Here is a 13,267-nt window from a genome sequence, read left to right on the forward strand (position 1 = left end):
GATTTGAGTTGGGCACGAAGCGTCATGCTTCAAGAACTCCACCAGGGTACCTCAAGTGGGAAGTAGTCACATGCTCAAAAAAGCAACTATTAAGCGTCACTGTCTGGCAAGCTTGTTTTTTTGTTTTGTTTTGTTTTTGTTTTTGTTTTTTTCGAGACAGGGTTTCTCTGTGTAGCTTTTCGCCTTTCCTGGAGCTCACTTGGTAGCCCAGGCTGGTCTCGAACTCACAGAGATCCGCCTGGCTCTGCCTCCCGAGTGCTGGGATTAAAGGCGTGTGCCACGACGCCCGGCCAAGCTTGTTTTTAATACAAAAGCAGCATGCCTGCAGCTGGGCAGCTCTGCCATCTTTAGCTGTCTGTCCCTCTAGGCTCAGCGTCACTAGAATGACAGGTATCTTTTGACTATTGTTTTAGCTCAATCTGTCTGCGCTGGGCCATGCCAGCAGTACAGAAAGAGTTGTTTCTTTAAAGTAACATAACTCCTCAGTTTATCTCCTGTTATGGAAAACATCCTGATGTTGTCCGGCTTCCTGGGAGAGAATGCCTATGTACATAACAATGTCTTAATCTTGGGTATTAGTGATCCCTGCCTTCTAACTTCATTCTGAAACCAAGAATATATTTGCTGTTTTGCAAAAGCAGAGAATACCTGTTGATGGAACTGTTAATTATAAAGTATCCATTAAGCCAAGAGTGCCCCTAGTTTTCTCCTCTAGAGTGATGCTGTATCAGAGTCTCAGTATTTCTTACTGGAAAATCTAATGTCAGATTTTTGATATTGAGCATCCTGGTGCTTGTGATTCAAATGAGAATTTGAGTGAAAAGGATTGATTTTTTTTTTTCATTATTAGGAGACTGACAGTTGTTAGTATTTTATTTCAGAAGAGTAAATTGTATATTTGAGGTTTGCTAACCAGCAAGCCATTAACTTTGTGCTCCACCGCAGGACACCTGGGAACCAGGGAGCTTTTCGACTCTGTTTATTACACAAATAAATTCTCCTCCCTGAACCCGCTGCAATACCCTGATTTTAATATGCAGCTGGGGCTGGCGGTAGTAAATGCTCAGACCTAGACCGCTTCACCTCTAGGCGCTCGGAGACTTCCAAAGAGCATTTCTGGAGTCTCGATTTCAATTTTACACACATCAAAAAGTAAATGACTATTTAATCTCTTACTATAACATGAAGAGGAGAAGTAATACATACTGGAATGGAGTTTAGTAGGATGGAAAGCCAAAACTGAAAGATTTTCTATTTGAGATGAAAGTATAATGAGCAGCAAGCTTTACCAAAGCATGGGGTGTGACAATAGGAGAGGAAGAATGAGCAGATTAGAAGCTGGGATATGCATGGGAAAGTAAGGTGACCTTTAATGGAATTCTGGGGCTGTCTTTGGGGGATTATGTAAATTAAGCTTCCATTCCGAATCGGATAGAATGCAACTATCATTAAAATCAAGAGAATGCTTGCTACATGATGGAAATTGAAATGAACCCTAAATTGATGTTTCAGCCCCAGTATCCTCTCACGGCTTTCAAAAAATAATGCTTTTCTTTCTTATTAAAGCCTGCAATGTTTTTTAGCAATAAAGTAGGACGAAATCAAGAAGGAAGTTGGTGAAACTTCTACCCACAGTGTGTGAAGTGGCACTGTGCACTGTCTCTAAGTCTGCTAATAGAAGGGTTACCACTCTCTTACTGCTGTTTTCAGTGGGATGTTCTCATTACTAGTAAGAATGAACAGTACATGTGCTTACTAACCTTGCATTTCCTTTTCTGAGACCCGCTGTAGAATTGTGCATCTTCAGAGATGCTATTTAATGTTTTCTTGTAAGTCTTAACATTATTTTATTTCTTTGTCATATTTAGAGCAAATATATTTCTAGTTTGTGATTTGCTTGTGGTTTTATTAATTATTAACATTATTTAAAGGAGTGAGGTATATAAACGTCTTTAAAGTTATCCAATCTCACTTCCCCCTGTTTTAGATCCATAGAGTTTTAGATCACAGAGAGATTTTATAAATTTTGAAAAATTTGGTATAAATTTTGTACCTCCACCTATTGGCTTTCTAATTATTTGTGAGTTGATGCTGATCTGTGGAACTTTACAAGCAGAGAAGTGGGAGTACCCTATAAGTTTTGTACCTTTGTTTTCTCAATATTTTACATTTAGAAGAGTACTAGAAAAAATATTGGAGAAAATCAGACATCTTGTATTTTCTGTGCTGATTCTCAGGTAGAGGCTGCTGTTCTTGTAAACTGTTTCTCAAAGTGTGGTCCTGGCCTAAGTGCCAGTGTGCCCTGGAAACTTGTTGGAAATGTGACTATGTAATTCTCACTGCTTCCATATGCAATGAGACATTCTGGGCAGGCAGTCCAGCAAGCCCTCTCTGTTTTTAGACACAGTGGAATAAGTTACATTGGTATTGTCTCTCATTGACTGACTGAATTTGAGCTGGGTATGCAGCCTCTCTTGACCCTGGTGTGGTCAGCAGAGATGGCGATATCTTCTAAAGGGTAAATGTGAATGTCTTAGATCACAAGTCTCGGGATGTCTCCAGCTTCACTGCCACACTGCCTGGCTTTCTCAACCTTGAAGTCCCAGTGCTGGATTTGGGGTAAGAGGTCTGGTGGGGAAATACACACAATGTACCCTTTTAATGGAGAGTGTTAGATCTTAACCACCGCTCCCACCTCCACTCCTTAGGGTTTTTGGCCATGGCTCTAGGTCACTTTAATTTCTGCTTTCTCTGGGATCTCAGAGTTCTAGAAGATGGAAAGAGCTCACAAACATTTGATGATTTGGGGACTGAATGATGTAAATATACCTCTCAGCTCTTTACATTCAGTTAACTATTGTACGGACAAAGGGGGCCTGGCCCATACCCACATCAGGTGGGACTGACACTAGCCAGGGTGTTTCTGCACTCCAGAGTGGAGGAGTGGGGTGACCCCTGTTGCAGAGTCTTTGCTATGAGGCTTCTTGGAGATGTCTGGGAGCGCTCCCTCAGAGCACAGTGCAGCAGGTAGCTGAGGAGAACCAGCAGCATGGTGGGTTACTAGCCTTACTCTTCCCCAACTACTGTGGCTGCATCCTAATTGTTTCCCTCTGACCCTTGCCAAGGCGTCACTCATTCTTCCACAAGAACAGCCATTTCGTATGAGTCTTATTATGGCATCTAAATTCTTTTGCATAACTGAATGGAGTTTAGCCCAAATGAATGCCTTTTCAGCCATGTTCTCTTCACCGTGCCTACAGCCAGTCCAGTAGTTTGTGGCTTTCTGGCAGCTGCCTGCCTCTTTTGGGTACCACTGCTTTTGCCGGAAGCAACCTTCCTTTTGTCTTGCTCTTTTTGTTTTTGTTTTGTCTGGCCAGCTCCTACTCAGCAATTCTATTTCTAGGAATATATCCAGCAGATGTACCAGTACGTGACTTCAAAGAAGTGTGTGAGGAAGCTGATCACTGCATGATTTATAACAGCAGAAGACTGAGAGCCTTCTAAATGCATGGTGCCACAACTAAGGACATTGGTTAAGGGAGATAGAATGCTCTGGAATAATTAGAAAAAAAAAAAAGAGTGTTCTATATGCACATGTATATAGGTAAACTCTTTCTATATTAGTTACCACAGTGTATCTGACCCTGACCATTGCTTGTCCCCCAGTCATTTTTCCAGGACTTCATCCCAACATTCTGTGCTGCTAAAACTTGTAAGTAAATATTAGAAATTGAGTACCTTTTGCCTTTAGAGGACATTGGAAGGTCTGAAGTGGGAGGGACATTTTTCACCATGTACCCTTTCCTCTGTGTGTTTTAGTTTGTCATTGTCTTACACATGCATTCACACTCATGTATAGGGACACACATGTATGTGTGTAAGTGTATAAAGAAATGCATAGATGAAGTATGCCTATATATCTATAAACTAAATATGTATGTGTACACTATGCTCAGTTTAGCTACTGCTTTATTAAAACCCTTGTATTTGTGTATGGTATGTATGTGGTGGGGGGCACATGTGTGCCACAGTGAACATATGAAGGGGGCACATGTGTGCCTTAGTGAACATATGAAGGAGGGACACACATGTGCTTCAGTGAACATATGAAGGGGGGTACATGTGTGCCATAGTGAACATATAAAGGTGAAAGGACAAGTCTGGCGTCAGTCTTTTGTATATTTTTAAAGGACCAGCCTTAATAATATATTTCCCCGGGGCTCAAAAGAGAAACTACAAACAGTGAGATTTGTTTTTGGGAAAAGAATCTCAGTACACCGAGCTCTTTAGTCCATTTCTTTAATGCTCTCTCAGTCTCTAGCTTTACAGTTATACCCAAACAATCTCAATCCTCCTCCTCCAGCCAGGTCACCAGGCCTGAATTCCTGAAAGGTCCTAAAGGCAGGTAAGAATTTCCCTCAGGCAGTGTTGTCAGGCTTTCCTTTACAACCCAAAAGGGGAGTGGTAAGAGAGGAGGTCAGCTGAGTGCTAATGACCCGTTAGTATATCAAAAAGGGATCTGTGTGCTCAGTCTACATTCCTAGAAGTGGTTAGGCAAGAAGTTAGGGGTCTATTAGTAAGGTTGTATAAAAAACGAGGATCTCACCTTAAATAACACAAGAAATAAAGCTATCCGCCTGACCTAGGAGACAGGTCATTTCATCTTGGATGCTTGATAGGTATTTTAGATAAATACACACTGTTAGGAGCTCTTGGAAGCACCCATAACATTACAAGAAAATCACTGTAGGAACCAGCTAATATATATATATATATATATATATATATATATATATATATATATATAAAAGCTAAACTGTCACCAAGACTTCTTAAGCCATGGCTTGACCTTTGGAGAAGTCCTGGACTTCTTTTGTGATAGTAGCTGAATTCCAATACGTTTTCCTGCGGCTTGCTGCAAGGCTCTTCTCCAGTCTTGGTTGAGGAAGTCGGCCTTGTTTTCTGCTAGGTTAGCTGGCCCTTGAGCTGTGCATGGTTCTCCTGTCTTTACCTACCGTCTCACCAGAAGAGTGTTGGGATGACAGACATCTCCGTGTAGGTTTGGGGGATGGAAACTCAAGTCTTCATGGCTGCACAGCGTCTTACCCACAGAGCCGGCTCCTCATCCCAGCATTGCTGCTCAAAACCTTCTGCAGTTAGACTTTGGTACTTCTGTGAACTATCGCAGACTGTGTTTGCCCTGCCACAGCCTTTACCACTGAGAGTAAGCAGCTTTTTATTTTACGAATATTAAAAAGGTTTTACTATTGTTTAATTTGAAATATTTCCATGGCTAATAGGAGTAAGTTCTGTATATATTCATTAACCTTTTTTCTTCCTGTGAATTGTCTGTTCCATAATTACTCATTTTTGAAAACTGTATTCAATGTTTTCTTGTTAGTTTTTTTATAGTATGTTTGTTGATTCTTTATAATTTGGATAACATCAATTATTGTATGCTACAGCTCTATTGTTAAAAGTTATTCATATTTCATGGGCTAGAGAAAAGGCTCAGTGGTTAATAGCTTGTACGGCTCTTACAGAAGACCTGAGTGATTCCTAACACTCATAAAGTGGCTAACAACCACTTGTCACACCTGCCCCAGGAGAATCTGATGCCTCTGTCCTCTGCACTTATACTCATATGCACATACCAACACACACCCACACAGACACACAGACACACACCCACACAGACACACCCACACAGACACAGACACACACACACACAAATCACAGTTAAAAATAAGTCTTAAAATAGACTTTCACACTTTCTACTTATGCCCATACTTTGGTTGTGTATAGCAGATCCTTTTCTACCCCTTCCATCTCACAAGATAGTGTATCCTCACCCTTACTGAAGTAACCCTCATCTACACTGTTTCCAGAGTAATTTATTGAACAGATTGTATGCGATGCATGTAATTGGATCAAAGCCAGCTATACAACCCTCTTACTACCTGTGAGCTCTCTGGAGTGAGGGGGTGGTACAATGCAGTTTTTGAGCCAAATATAATCCTGCCGAAGAAATCTAGCATGTTGAGAAATTTAGCATATTTGTCCAATTTAATGACTGCAGATAGCTCTGTGCAATATTTATAAAACTTTAATCCTGAATATCACTTTGTGAAACGACTCTACTTATTTTGGAAATATTTCAACTTAGTCCAATTAGTATCAATCCCAAGTCCTTATCTTTAAAAATGTAAACTCTCTAATTTGCTGAGCATTAGCTCTTCCCGTAGCTGAAGGTTAAGGAAATGAAGTGGTAGAGAACAGAGTCTCCGCCATCTGTTTCCCTTCTCTCTCCAGCAGTTCAAATGCTGCAGGGATTGTCCCTGTGTGACAAAGGGAAGCGGATACGCTTGTTTAGTGTTGAAGAGGCCCATGTCAGCCAGTTTCGGCTCACTTTCTCTATGATAGCACACAGCCAGTGCCCGTGGCTTGCAGTGCATGGGGGCTGTTTCCCACTGCATCGTGATAGCACACAGCCAGTGTCGGTGTCTTGCAGTGCATGGGGGCTGTTTCCCACTGCATTGTGATAGCACAGAGCCAGTGCCTATGGCTTGCAGTGCATGGGGGCTGCTTCCCACTGCATTCTTGTACACCATGAGTTACTTGGGCTGTTTTTCCATCAGGGTCTCAGCTGTCAGTTTAATCATCTCTAGGGAGATGGAATAAAAGCATGATGAAACTATGGGATATATCTTAAGACCAACCTTTCAGGGTGACATGTATTATTTCCCAGTCATATGTTCTTGTCCTAAACAAGTGACATGGTTGAGCTTTCTGTCAGTTTGGATGGCATGTGCAGCCTTCCCCCTAAGATGGAAAGCAAACATGTGAATAGCGTGCTCTAGCTTTCCCTTAAAGCTGTCTTGAGAAGGAATTGGCTTTATTCCTTCATAAATGTGCACACACAACAGATAACGAATGAGCATCTGCCACGCCAGCATAGGAATGCCTTGCTTTTAAACTGTGAGACCCTGAGGGGTCGCTGAGTGTGGACACTGCAAATGTTTAATTACAAAAGGTTTCTGAACATACAAAACCATAAATTAAGTCACAACCAAACACAAAACGAATCTGAGATGTTCTGGCAGAGCACACCCGTGCCACGTATCATTCAGCTTTGCTGCAGCCTGGTTCTGAACACACAACCTGTGCATTTTGCACTACGCATGCCACTGTGCTGTGCAGCACCAAAGAACGCCGTCTTGAACACCTCACTTTCCATTCCATACCCCTGTGTTGATGTGGGGTTTTTGAGTGGGGTGGAGCATTTCTTAGCTTTTAGTAGTCTTAACTTGGGGAGGTGAGGTCAGAGCACCCCCCGCCCAGCCGATGGCTTGTCTCACACATTATTAGAATAATAAGGAGACATGAACAGGGAAGGAGCAGAGTGAAGAACTCTTGAGAATGGGGTGGGCTCCAGATGAGGAATACCACCACTCTCCCTGCTTGGGATGCTTTTTTTTCTTTAATTATTGACTTAGTTGTTGACTTAAATTTAATAAAAAAGAAAATCTGTAAGTGAAGTTTGGCTTTAGATTAGGAAAATTTCTAACAATTTCTGAAATGCCTTAAAATAATGCTTCTGCCAATGTATACTATGTATATATGTGAAGCTGTGTCCACGGAATTTATGGTTATAAAACCAAAATACTGATGCACCTGGAAAACATCAAGGCAGTTCTGTCTCCTGCAGTGTCAAATGTTCAGCTGAGATTTAATTCCTTATGTAGAAATACTTGTATAAAGAATATAAAAGCACATAAGTGGCAAATATATATATATATATATATATATATATATATATATATATATATATACCAAAAATTGTTTTAAAACAAATTTTCTTATGATTTGTTATCAATAAGTATTTGAACTGTATACCTCTTTTATACTCCTATATGCCCAGCATTGAATGAAAGAGGTCTCAAGGGGTAAAGTTCTAGAAGCTCCTAAGTAAGGAAAGTAAGCCTAGGTCAAAGAACTTACTGTTACAAGATCCTAAAGAGTTGTTTCCTGCCGGGCGGTGGTGGCACACACCTTTAATCCCAGCACTCGGGAGGCAGAGGCAGGTGGATCTCTGTGAGTTCAAGACCAGCCTGGTCTACAGAGTGAGTTCCAGGAAAGGTGCAGAGCTACACAGGGAAACCCTGTCTCGAAAAACCAAAAAAAAAAAAAAAAAGTACTGTTTCCCATTACAATGGTCAAGTTGACAGCTGCAGAGAGCCCTTAAAGGAGAGACTCTTAGAATTGGGACAGTGTGAAACTGAACAGGTTAGCTGCTGAGCCTAAATTTATTTTGTTGTATTTTTAACCTCCAGGGTATGTTGTTTTGAGTATTTATCATATCCATCTGCTTTTGATTGTTGTCTTGATTTCAGATTTTTTAGCACAGATACATATCATTGTTCCGTCAGTATAAGTTTGCATGTGTCATAATAGAGGGGTAAGGGTGGCTTTACAGATGCTGATCATCGTGGACACCTAAGTTACCATATTTGTCACAGTCCTTGGGTGCCGTCTCTATGTTAGTATCCAGAAAGCTCTGGCAAACATTACTGTTGTGTTCTATAGCCTTCTGTCTATGTAGTTTCTGTTTACTATTTTTTCCTGTCTATGGGATTATTTGTTTTTGAAGAACAGAGACTGCTCATGCAGGCCATGTGGGCCTTGACTTTCCTGGTGGTTTGGGAATCAATAAACTGTCTGTACTGATGTCTGAAGCGCTCAGTGTTTCTCTGTTAGAAGATTTTCTTTGTCCAATGCTTTTTAAATATATACGTAGCAAGCTTGGACCACCAACCAGCTCCCAAATCCAGACATGGAGACTTGTTATCAATTATGAATGCTCAGCCGTATCTTATGCTTGCCCCACTCGCTCCTCTAACTTCATTTAATCTGTTTCTTTTCATCCACGTGTTGCCTCAGAACTTTCTGCCCTTCGTTCATTCTGTGTGTCCTACTCCATGTCTGGCTGTGGCTGCCTGACTGGCTGGCCCTGCGCGTCCCCCTCTCTTTCTCCCTTTCTTCTCCCCTCTCCTGAGCCTAGACTCCTCCTCCTCCTCCTTATTCCTATCTACTCCGCCTGTCCTTCTACTGCCTAGCTCTTGGCTGTTCAGCTTTTTATTAGACCAATCAGGTGCCTTAGGCAGGCAAAGCAATGCAAATTTACCTCATTAAACAAATGCTGCATAAACAAAAGTAACACGTCTTTACACAGTTAAAGTGATATTCTACAGCATAAACAAGAGTAACACGTTGTCTTTACCTCGTTAAAGTGATATCCAACAATGTGTATATCCAAAAGGATCACAGTTTAAGGAAAGATAAGTATTTGAAGGGAGAAAAATCTTTCTGGTTCTGAAGTGTACGCAGCTGTTAACTAGTCAGGTTGAAGCCCAAGTTCATGAAAACCTGACAGAAAAGCTTTGTAAATAAAGAAGAGAGTTAGCATAGCAGCTTCATAATAATTTTCACAACACTTTCAGTGTATTTGTTGTAAATCTTGTTGTAAATGCTATTATGTATTTTCTACTGAGTTATTCTACAACATAAGGTTAACTTTTGGTTGTCAAGGATTGCTAGTATTTTGTAAAATTATAAAATCTTGCCACATTATGTTAATGTTTGCTGTAAGAATCTTAACTCTTGAATGAAATACAATTTGCAGATGAAAACAGTGAAGTTATACTTTGAAAATAGAATTTGTTAGTTAAGCCACAAATATAAGCCACAACAACCAAACAAGTTAAAAAGGAAAGGGAGATTAACAGCAGATTCTATACCAAATCAAGGCCAATAAATCAGTTTTCATATTCATTTGTAGCATTTTTTAACTTAGCTTTAAGTCCGTTTAACCAACTCTTTACATTTTGTTTTAACTGACTAAAGAACAGCGATGCCATTTTAACAGAAATTGAGCTCAACAATATACCCATAATTCAGTGGAAGAGGAAGAGCCAGAAAGCCTAATGAATTAGAATTTGTTGTGTCACTGTCAGAACCTGATTCCGTCTTTGAATTGAATGCATGATTTTCCTTTGTGCCTCCTGTGTGTGGATTCTGAAGGAACATTATTAAGCATTAGATTTCGCCTTCTCGGTAGGAAAAGCGCACACGGAAAACCGTGAAAAGCATAAAGGTGTTTAAATTAGGCCTGCTGGGATTGAATGCAATAAATAACACCAAATTGTGACTTATTTAAATTACTCACAATTTCAAACCCTTTGTCTCTCATTCAACAACAACTGCCAGCTTTTGTTCTCTGGGTAGAATTATGAGGCAGTAAGTAAGCACTGACTGCATGCTTAAATACAGTAATGGAATTAGAAGAATTTCAAACCACAACTTAACAGTCCCTGAAAAGATGTCTTTTGTGTGCATGGTAAGGAAAAGGATCACAGTAGGATTCCTTCAAAACCCACTGGAGAATAAGAACACATCTGAGCTCATCAGTAGTTTTCTCAGTCACAATAGCTGCAAATAATTGAAGATTTAGAAACAAATTATACTGAGCTGCATAAATGCTATGGCATGTTGGCCTGTAGCACTTCAATTGATATATTGTGTAGCCAAAATCCTGTCATCAACAGAATATCCCTGAAAATGGGATGTTGGTCCCAGTAGGTTCTTGGGAGAAATGCCGTGATTTACACATGCTGGAACGGAGACAGGCACAAAGCATTCTTCTCATACACTGAACCTGGGAGGGTATTGTTTCTCTAGACTCTTTCCATTCAAAAACTGTGTTATCATTGATTATGCTGAACGTAACAACAGTGGCTTGCTCTGTCCCTCTGGAGAGCCAACAGCAGTGAGGATCGGTCCCCTAAGTACATCACCAGGCTAGCTTTCCTGTCAGCCACCAATGTGGTCATGATTAAAAGACCCCCTGTAAGCATATTCGTCCTGAAGACTTCCTAAATTAGTTCACTTTTGTCTCAAGGCAGATAGTATCCAATCTAAAGATTTAGGATTTTTCTTTTTTTTATTTTATTTTATTTTTTTCCTTCTGTTTCCATGGCCACAGGCTTATAATTTTTTTTAATGCCGATTTCTTTCTCATAACAATTAGGTAGTCTCTGATCATCCCAAGTTTACATTTATGTATTTTAGTATCTATTTCCTTAAAGAGGAACAGATCTTTGTTAAACCCGATTGATAAAACATTAAAGTTGGATTCAGTTGACTTGTGTTTGAGGTGATTGAGGTCTGAAGAGTTATGTGTCTTGCTGTAGTTACCCGATTAGGTGTGAACTAGCACTCAACTTCCTTAACTTCAGGCTAGTGGACCAGTTGATATGCTGTGGGACTCTATTAACTTCAAGGGCAGCTATCTTTTATTCTGCTAGATAGCTAAATGCTTGAGTGGGATTTCCAGAGACCCTTTGTTCTCAACGTTTAATGAGATTGTCATTTTTAGTGCATAACTACCAAATTTTTCAAGTTATTTACATGTTTATGCAAATATTTAGCCACTTCAACTTTTTAAATTGTTACTCCACGGTAATCTTTCTGAATTCAGATCTTTCTTATTTCCAAAGAAGTGGGCTTGGGCTACTGGTAGTGTTATTTGTAGTACTATTTTGTGAATGAATTTATAATGTCAAGATCTATTTTCCTTGTACCATTATATACATAGATCTTTCTACTGCATGCGTGTGTCAAAGCTTTTGGGCATCTTATGTGAAATCTCCTTTGTGGTTCTTAAACTCTGAGGATCATGTGGAAGTCTTTCAATGACCTTCTATTGAGTTTTAGTTTCATTTTATGTTCTTATTTTGTATATGTGTGCATATGTATGAAGACCAGAGAACAACATCAGATGTGAATCCTCAGATGCTGTAACCCAGTTTTGGGGTCTCTCATTAGCCTGGAGCTCACCTAGCTGAGGCTGGCCAGTCAGTGAGCCCCAGAAATCTCTTTGTTTTCCCAGCACTAGATGTGTTCTACCAGGGGAATGAAGACTTTTTACCTTATGAACTATCTCCCCAGCCCATAGTTTTATTTAATTTTGAATTAACAAATACTTGTATGTATTTATAAGGTACAAATTGACATTTTCATACATGCTCAAAAATTTAGAATATTCATCACCTCAAATAGTTGTAGTTTCTTTGTGGACAGAACATTTAGAATCCTTCTAACTATTTGAAACATAGAACACACTATTATTAATTATAGTCACTTTGCTGTTCTGCAGTACATAAGAACTTATCCATCCTATCTAGCTATCACCTTGGACTTGAGGGCTGATGTTCTCCCCACATCTCGTAACCCTCTGGTAATTACCATTCCATATTGTACTTCCATGAATTAAGTTTTCTAGTTTCCACATGTAAGTTAGATGAGCCTGGAGGATATTGTTATGTGAAGGAGATCTTTCCAATGCTGGTAGAATGAGGGCAGGGGGATTCCTACATTTTATTTAAAAGGAACCACTGAGCTCTATCTTAGTGTTTTCTTACCTGGCTCCTTAGTCATGGATATACTTCTAGGGGAAATGTAGTTGTCATCTCCCCTTATATGAGGACAGAGGGGAAATCATTGGGCTTACCTTTCTGGAAATGAGAGTTCAAAGGATGCTTCATTTACAATTTTTAGTGTGGCCAACAGGCACTTTGCAGGAGGCCTGGGGAATTATAGTTTAGAGTCACTGGACAGTCTTTGACCTGCAACACAATATATTGCATTATGTTTTGAACTTCTATGCTTTATGATTATGAAACCAAATGAGCATGTGTTTTTACAATTTTGTAATAGATTAGTATTTTTATTTTTTGTTTTGTTTTGTTTTTCGAGACAGGGTTTCTCTGTGCAGCTTTGCGACTTTCCTGGAACTCACTCTGTAGCCCAGGCTGGCCTTGAACTCACAGAGATCCACCTGGCTCTGCCTCCTGAGAGCTGGGATTAAAGGTGTGTGCCACCACTGCCCGGCGATTAGTAATTTTAAAATTCTGCCTAAATATGGAAATTCTTAAGATACTTTTAAAAACATATTTTCCTAGAAGTCACTTCAATTTTTAAAAAATTGCTTTTATTTATTTATCTGTGCAGAGCTCAGGACAAATGTGTATGCCGTGATGCTTGTATAGAGGTCAGGGGACAACTCACAAGAATCTGTTCTCTCCTTTCACCATGTGGACCCTATGAATCAGACTTAGATTGTCAGGCTTGGCAGCAAATGCCTTTATAGACTGAGCCATCTCACTAACCCTGGAAGTCACTTTATGGCCACTAAATTTGAAACACACAG

The 13,267-nt window shown here is 40.0% G+C and overlaps 1 protein-coding gene across 3 annotated transcripts in view; it reads left to right on the plus strand.

Moving 5' to 3' along the window:
• The window catches only part of Immp2l (inner mitochondrial membrane peptidase subunit 2), an 862,863-nt gene that overhangs the window by 580,780 nt on the left and 268,816 nt on the right, over positions 1 to 13,267 (plus strand). The window lies entirely within an intron of this gene.

Source organism: Peromyscus leucopus, chromosome 14 (assembly GCF_004664715.2).
Source record: "Peromyscus leucopus breed LL Stock chromosome 14, UCI_PerLeu_2.1, whole genome shotgun sequence".
Lineage (NCBI taxonomy): Eukaryota > Metazoa > Chordata > Mammalia > Rodentia > Cricetidae > Peromyscus > Peromyscus leucopus.